The sequence below is a fragment of the Choristoneura fumiferana genome, chromosome Z (genome assembly GCF_025370935.1).
Source record: "Choristoneura fumiferana chromosome Z, NRCan_CFum_1, whole genome shotgun sequence".
In the NCBI taxonomy this organism is placed as follows: domain Eukaryota; kingdom Metazoa; phylum Arthropoda; class Insecta; order Lepidoptera; family Tortricidae; genus Choristoneura; species Choristoneura fumiferana.
In genome coordinates this window covers 2865984-2875212 of record NC_133472.1, presented here as the reverse complement: position 1 = coordinate 2875212, position 9229 = coordinate 2865984, and positions in this window count along the sequence as shown.

The following is a 9229-nucleotide window of genomic DNA, read 5'->3' as shown; positions in this document are numbered from 1 at the left end:
GTTAATGCGCGGGCGCATTGCTTGAACGAGCGTTTAACAGATGAACTAAAAGAATTTCTTTGCTCACCCGCGACCTTATGATAGCTCGTTTATGCAAGACTAGCTTTTGCCCGCGGCTCCGCCCGCGTGGTATTCGGTTATAGCGCGCTGTTCCCTCGGGGACTGTGCATTTTTCCGGGATAAAAAGTAGCCTATGTCACTCTATGCCAAAAATCACGTCGATCCGTCGCTCCGTTACGGCGTGAAAGACGGACAAACACACAAACATACAAACACTTTCGCATTTATAATATTAGTATAGTAAGTATAGTATAGTATGGATATTCAAGAGGTACAGTCGAACAAGCTGGTTCATGTACCAGTCAATATTAACCAATCACTCGTGAGTTCGTGACGCAAATGTCAAAGTTGTCAAACGGACCTTGCGATGCTAGCGCCAACTAGCCTGTGGCAGATTATTGAATTTGATGCGACTCGAGTCGGATTTTGTGACTCGCGTTGCTCGAGTAATTTTACTATGTCACTCGAATTGTACTCGTGTTTTCGAGTCACTCGCTAAAACTACTTACACTCCTTACAACTCGAATAAGAATTTATCACTCGAGATGAGTTGCGATTAGTTTAGATTTAGAATTTTTTAATACCATTATTAAATTATTAATATTTGGTAATAAGACATAAATGAGAAAATATTATTTATGTCATTAATCAACAAAGAAAAACAAAATGACTTCCGCCGAGGTGACTAGGTAACTCGCGTGCAAACGAACTCGACTAAAAAACGTCTCAAGTCGCATCGCTACATTGAATAGATTTTTGAGCTTTGCATCTGAGGATTCTAGTCAGGTAGAGTCAGGTCGACTTTGTGATGGTTGTAATTAAAAAGTAGTCGGTTATAATTTAAGACAATCTGTCAAACAATCACAGAATACCCATTTTATTAGTAATTTAACACCAATTTACTTGATTGCTCGCCACCGTAACTCAGGACTATTATTTAACTTGAATATTTATTAACGTTAGGTACAGTCGAGGGCATAAATGTAAATACAGCCATAGCGTAATACAAGAAATAGAATACCGCGGTCATTAGGTACTAAAAGGGGGGGGGGGGGGGGGTTCGCTGTCGTCTAGAAACTTTAACAGGGGTACGTGGAGCCATAAGTTTGAGAAACCCTGTTCGAGATTATATTTTACCATCCCAGCCTATATACGTCCCACTGCTGGGCACAGACCTCTCAGAACAAGAGGGCTTGGGCCATAGTTCCCACGCGGGCCGAGTGCGGATTGGGAACTTCACACGCACCATTGAGTTGCTTGGTTTATTTTGAACTTTGTTTACTTTGAAGGTTTGTGCAGGTTTCCTCACGAGATTTTGCTTAACCGCAAAGCTCGTGGTAAATTTCAAATGTAATTCCGCACATGAATTTGGAAAAACTTGAGGCGATAGGTCAAACCACTAGGCCGCCACTGCTGCTTGTTTAGATTATATTTTACAAGCTTTTATTTAATGTGCGATGTATGTCTGTATGCATGTATTGCGGGCTGAATCTTGAAAGTTGAATTTGACCAATTCCTGTAGTCGCATTGACTTACAATTCTGCATTACTTATGTAAATCAGTTGGCAATAAAATAATCTGGTGGTGAGTCCAGGAGGGAACTCCTGAATGGTCAATGGCATCGACTTGAAAGGTACGTTGTAGTTTTAATGACAATGCAAGTACAGTCAACAAAAAGTACCGTCAGCAAAAAAAGCTTGTATTAAATATGAATTAACCCGTCGAACGCCCTGCGCGCCACAGAGCCACGTATATTACTCGTGATTAGTCAATTTTTGTTGCTAGTTTCGATCACCCTTTAACATAGGGTACTAGTCCAAAATTACCCAAAAAAGTCGCAGTTCGCGCGACGGGTTAAAAAAAAACTTTTTCACTTCTCATGCTCGTAAAGTTCGTGTTTATGGTGTATCTAGGCGACATAAAATAACTTTTTATGTTCTAGTGCATATGTAAAATAAAATCTTCGTCTAAGGCCAAGATAATCAAGTGTGTTCAGCCACAAACAAAAAAGTTTCTACATAATGTTTTTAATAATTTTTTAATTTATATAAAACTAAAAATCAATCAAGATAATTCAGTAAAATTAAAAAAAAATGAATTATATAATAATGCATAAAAAAAACGTACATAGATATTATAGTGAATAATTGTTTCAATTGTTGCTATTTCATTTCCTCGCAATCTGAAAAGCAGACACACTCGAGCTTTAAACCCATTTTCCCCTCGACGTGTCTATCCACCCTCTCCGCAGCGGCTCGGGTGGCTATATGAACGTCTTAAGTAAAATGGCTTATTTTATGCTCTCGTTGTACAATTTACTATATTATGGCTCTGGCCTCAGTACAGGAGCGATCTTACTTAGTTCCACTATTTCTGTAACTCAACGCGTGCATTTAGCGGTTCGCCTTGACCGTAGGGGACCGGCTGCGTTCAATGTTACCTCATCTTGGTATCCGGGGCAAGTTCAATCTGGCGAGTCTACCAATGGCAGACATAGGTTGCATAAAGACGGGAGAATGACCACCATTGGTCTAAAACCACTGCCTACTTCATTTTCATTAGCCGTAACGGGGCGTTCAAGTAATACGTAACGCAATTTTGAAGATTTTTGACCCCTTCCTCCCCCCCATGTAATGCGCCGTAACATTTTTCTGCACCCCTCTCCCCCTTCCTAAACGTTACGTAACACCCAAATTAACTTTTCAATTTAATTCTTTTATTACATTCTCAATGTTAAGTTATTTTACTTTTATTTTCTCAAATCTTTAAATCGGAGATAAGCAGCTACAAATTTTAGTACAAAACTTTATTGGAAGAATATCGATATAGGTATCGATAAAAAATATTCGAACTCTACGCCGTAAGTACTCAAGTTCACGGATACAACATATTTTTACTTAACACATAATTATTAGATATCCAGCCATATTTATGAAACAGACTGTTTACCGCTTCATATTAGCATATTAATAAGTAAATTTGAGAGTACATTCAATGAAAATAAGAGCTATGAAAATGGTACTTGTACAATCATATTTACCTGTGAAATGTACGTTAATTTGGGTTATTGCAGGAGGTTGTATCACAGCTCAACACAGAACACGACACCAATCCTACCGTTTTATGCAATTGATTGCAGAAAAAAACACAACAAGTACGAAGAAAATTTTGACAGGAAGCGAAAGGAGGCTCACTGATTCAAAACGGGTCACGCTGTCATTTTGATTTCATCTCTTTCCCACACATAGCTTATGCCATAAGGATCGGTTTATTCACTCGCACCACTGTTAGTCTATTTACGCTAGTAATATTTGGTTTATGTAAATAGTACAAGCTTTACTTACTTTGGGACTAGGTCAATTGGTGTCAATTGTCCAATGTTAATATTTATGATATTTATATATTTATGTGGAAAATTACAATACAACGTGGAAATATATCGAAATCGGTTTTTAATAATTGACTATTCTATACAAAAAATAATAATATAAAAAATCAAAAACCCGCCTGCAAAATATACAAAGATCGAAATTGATTAAATTAGCACAGCGGTTGAAGGGGCATTAACTCAAATTATACCTCAATATCATCATCATCATCTCAACCGTAGGACGTCCAACGACGAATTTTAATATAGGCCCTTAGAAATTAAATGTAGGTCTAAATTTGAAATGGTGAACGAGATTATTTTGAGCTGAATATTTGTATTAGTGAAAAAAAAGAGGTCGCATTGACAGCTGTACGAATATATACGAGTATATGTAAACTATGCCGACAAAATGGTGCAATAAAAAAAAAAAAACAGATAAGTGGGGGTGATTTTTTGGCTCATCCAACCTTGTAGTGTGGCGTATCGTTGGATAGGTTTTAAAACCATTAGGGGGCTGCTAAAACGATTTTTCGATTCAGTGATTTGTTTGGAAAATATTCAACTTTAAAATGCAAATTTTCATCAAAATAATGGCTACGGAGCCCTATTTCTGGCGTGTCCGACACGCTCTTGACCGTTTTTTTTTAAATCAAACAGACCAAGGCACAAAACGTGTGGTTTGTCAAAATAAAGATTCAATTTATTTTTACAAAAAGTCGTCAAGCGAAAAAAATATCTATCTACGGAGTGGGCTGCATTATAAGTCTACTATCCATAAAAAATATAACATGGACCATCCCCAGAAAACTTAAGGTACCCAATTAGCTTGAAACATGATCTAAACTCGATTTAATACTTAAGTTATCCGGTATTATATCAATACTCGTATTGTTGAGTCTCACGGTAGTTTCATGTTCTAAGTCATACTTTTATAGGCTACCTACAGTGCCCTTAGTGTAAGTTTTCGATACAAAATACGTCTCGATCGCGTTCGCGTTAAAATCTCATTTTGTATGGAAACTCGAACACCCCAAACGTTCCGCTAGAGGCGCTGTTCGTGTTTGCATACAAATTGAGATTTTAACGCAAACGCGATCGAGACGTATTTTGTAACCGAAAACTAACACTAAGGGCACAGCTTATATAGCTATGCTATATGTCTCGTTGACAAAGATCTACAACAGGTTGATTTGGCATTGTGGCGAGGACGCCCTATTCGTCCAATGTGTGCCTGTGCTCTCAATTACCATGAGATAGTACGCAGTTCAGTTAGTTCATAGCGGTTCGAACGATTGTATTGCCAGATTTTGGCCTCTAGCTTCTGTATCGATCTTATGTATACTCTAATCCAGGGTTTCTCAAACTTATGGCTCCACGTACCCCTGTTAAAGTTTCTAGACAGCGAACCCCTACCTCCCCCCCCCAAAGAAAGTAATAAAACTGGCTGTTGGAGAAACTAAGTTTATTTTTATTTCAATCATCCATATAATATACGAAAATACAAACTGAAACAAACAACAACAAATAACAAACAAATAAGTGTCAAAATTGGAGTTAAATTAAAAAATACAAAAAGATTGGAGTCTTTGAACCCAACTTTGGAAACCAATCTTAATCATATTGCCAGTCTTGCAGCCACCATCACGAAAACCTTGTCGCGAACCCCCTACCATCGAATAGCGAACCCCTAGGGGTTCGCGTACCCCACTTTGAGAAACCCTGCCTAATCGATAGTCGATTGGAATCTCCAGGGATCGGACGGATTAGTGTCATTATTCCGATATTCCCATGAGATACAAGTAAAATCCCAAAATCTTAACCGCTGATTGGAGACACGAAATTTTGCACGAGTTGTCGTACGGTCAGAGACTAATTTATCAGCCCACATGCAACCTTTTCAAAGGAAACGTCATTACGACTTTCCTTGTTAGTTAATGCCATGTCACTATGACGTTTACTGTGAAATGGTTCCCTGGTGACGCATGAATTAAAGCCCTTGATCGTACAACTTAAATTAGGACCACGATGTAATTTTTGGACTTCCCGTGAGAAATTCGGAAATTCGTAGGTAATATGACTCCAAAATTAATTAAGGGATTAGTTAATTTCTTGAAATTGCACACACTTTCAAAATAACCTTAGTAAAATGTTAATAAATAGCCTAGCCATAAAAAAATCATTTTTAATAGAAGTTTTTTGGTGATTGTACTTTTTGTTGACTGTACTTGCATTGTCACCCAAATTACATTTGCATACCTTTCAAGTCGATGCTATTAACCTTTGAAGAGTTCCGTCCTGCGGTGACAATCCTGGATAGACTACCAGGATGTCACTACTGTATTGTATTGTCATGCGATTTACATAAGTATTCCAAATTTCAAGTCAATCTGACTACTGGAAGTTGGTCAACTTTAACATGCAAGATTTGATTACAGATAGACAGACAGACAACGGGACAGGTGGAACTAAATAAAAGCTTGTAAAATAGGAGTTGTCGCGAGCGCCCTCCCGTGTACAATACGTCTTACACGTCTACAGATTGATTCAATGAAACGTTTAAACAAAAAGACATCAATTCACATGGAAGCTTCAATCAGTTCCCGCAGATGAATGTATAATATTTTGCCGTTTTTATCATAAGGATCACGTTACACTCTGAGAGCGGAGTCGGGTGGCGTGTTATGTAAATATCCAGTCGTTAAGTACCTAGCGGTCGGCTCGTGTGGCGGAGCCTTTTGGGATATTGACACCCACTTCACTTAAATGGAGCCGAGGATATGCTGAAGTCTTCCACCACTAGTCATCATTATATCCCCCCAATGGCCCCAATCCAGCGGTGGCGGAGCGCGGCGCTGAGGCGGCACCGGTTGGAATATTCGAGCTAACATGAAAGAGACGGCAACACCGCACGGGCGTGGGGAATAAGCGTGGCGCGGTATTTGCGGACTCTTTCATGTTAGCTCGATCCATAGTAAAGCAGTGTTTCGACCGGAGATGCGCGAGGATGTATTGCGAGGAATAAGTTTTTTATTAAGATCCCATGCCCCAATGACCTTCGATCTGAATTCCTTAGTTTTCTAATGTTTTTTGTAGCTTATTATATTAACAACAACGGCTTTAAGCAATGTAGTATCCCATATTTACTTCAAAGTTCATTGTCTTCGAGATATTTGGCATCAAAGTTGAACGACTTTAGGTTAAAAAACTGGTTGGCCATAACTTTTGTGTTAATTAGTTTCAAATGAAAACCCTCGACACGTTTTTAGGGACGTCAAAGACGAACCCAAATATGTACATTTCGTATATGTTAGATCTTTCACGTCAAAAGAGATACGAAATAAGTGTTTTTTTTAGACAATGTTTAAAAAAATCATACAAAATTAAGTAATATTTTTTTGATATCCGGTAGATAAAAATGGAGATAAAATATTGGAGAACCGATAGCCGTTTGACTTATAATTCTAACTGTAGTGCAAAAGTAGGAGATACGATTCAAAACTTGTCAAAAATCGATGAACACCTCGGGTAGCCCCTTAACCAATAGAAACGGTTCATTTACCTCGCCTCGCTACGCTCAGCTTTCCACCAGATGTGCGGTACGAGGATGTGTAAATGAAGCGTTTCTATTGGTTAATAAAAACACATCCTCGCACATTATTGGTGGAGACGCTGCTTAATACTGTTTGTTTGGTAGCGGCCTGAGGGCCTGCTCCGAAATTCGATAATCGAAGTTCGTATCGTGACTCTCACTCTCGTATTAAATAGTATAAGCGTCAGAGGGACGGAACGACACGAACTGCGATTTTCGAAATAGGCCCTCTGCATCCACTGTGAACCCGCGGTTGTCCCTCCCATCTTGGTGGACGTCCTACGCTGCGCTTGCTAACTTTTCGGCCTCAACATTCATGAAATTACCTTCCAGAAAAATACGTCTAGTGCAATATTTCGTATGAAGTGGAATATTGTCGCTCTCGCTCCATTATTAATTTAAAGTTTATCATACAGAGTTATACTCGTCAGAGGCGAGAGAGGAGAGGAGAGCGTACTCCTACCGTAAGGCCGGCAACGCACTTGTGACTCTTCTGGCGTTGCAGGTGTCCATGGGCGACGGTAATCGCTTACCATCAGGCGATCCGCCTGCCCGTTTGCCCCCAATACCATAAAAAAAGGCGTCTTTAGCCCATGTAGCGCCCGTGTGCAATCATAGCTTTAGCGCCATCTAGGAAGCGCGCGGTTAAAATGGAATAGGTACCATCAGCCAAATAAGTGGTCTATCAATTTTTAAACAAGTTCCTATCAAATGAATATGTCACTAAAGTCGAATTTTCAAGTTGACAGACACGTCTATTGGCATTATTGTTTTATGACATTCAAGCGATTATCAACTTTAGGGTGGTAGACCACATATTTGGCTGATGGTACAAAGAGCCGTGGCTGGCGCCCCTTACACTGCTGCGCCCGTGTGCACTATAGGTAAAGACGCCTCTGATGCCGTAATGATTAGTTTTAGTTGCTAATGAGCAACTAAAATACCTAAAGCGACTGATAGCGTAGTTGAAATAAGTTTCGATTAAACTAATATTTATATCAACTTATTGGATTTATAATAAATCTATATTTATACCGACCTATAGACTATAGTCCATTCAGGATAACATTGGACTCTAGAAGGTCACAGAAGGAGGGGTTCTAAACATTTTTTGTGAAGTCGCAATAATAATGATGATGAATAAAAGAAGTAATATGATGAAGACATAATTTTGTTTACTTTGTAAGTAGTTTAAAAAATGACGTGTAAAAGTGCCCATTGCGGCCTTTTTACTGAATAAATGATTTGAATTTTGAATTAATTCGTAATGCACTTACAAAATAACACAATATTATTACGTAATTTGCTACATAATATAAATTCGATGGTGGATAATTTAATAATTGTGTTTCGAGGACTCATCCGCTCTCATTCCCTGTTTAAAAATATTCTACTCGTAGTTACTACTATAAAGTTCAAACTTTTTTCCATTCCAAATTTCATCAAATTTGGTGCAGTGCTCTTTAGTTGTGAAAAGTTAACTATTGATATATTTTGACTGGCGATTAAAAACTATAAATAATGTACAGAATATTTCTTGAGTTATCAACATTATAAATGTTCCGTTTCTTGCAGAATGTTCTTTACCTCTGCCTCTTTAGGTATTTCATAGGAAGACGTTTCTGTTTTTAACAAAATAGAAAAAGTTTTTTATTTTTTTTAAATTGTGATATGAAAAATAGCAAAGTTAATCTTACTATATTAATTATAATTGCGAAAGTTTGTAAGTCTGTATGTTTGTTTGTTACCTACCTCTTCACGTCTTAACCACTGAACCGTATTAGATGAAATTCGCTATACAGATAGTGCAAGTCCCGGGGAAGAACATAGAATAGTTTTTATCCCGGAAAATAGCATAGTTCCCACGGGATAGCAATAAACGAGTTCTACGTGAATGGAGTCGCGGGCAACAGTTAGTTAATGAATAATACGGTATTTGACTATTTTGTATATGTTTTATAAATTAAAACTACACAATGCCTGTTATCGAATAGAGAAACAATTATTAAGCTACCTTTACAAATAACAAAGTTATAAAGGTTTGAAATTCTAGATTAGACAGAGAAAGACATACTGGCATGTGACGTCACACGCCAGTAGCGCCATACTTGCTGCATAGAGAAAAGCGTTTGAGAAAGAGACAGGTATATAGATTTATCGAAAAATCACTATAAATCCAATTTTCAACCGATTTAAGATTTCTCTTCGCT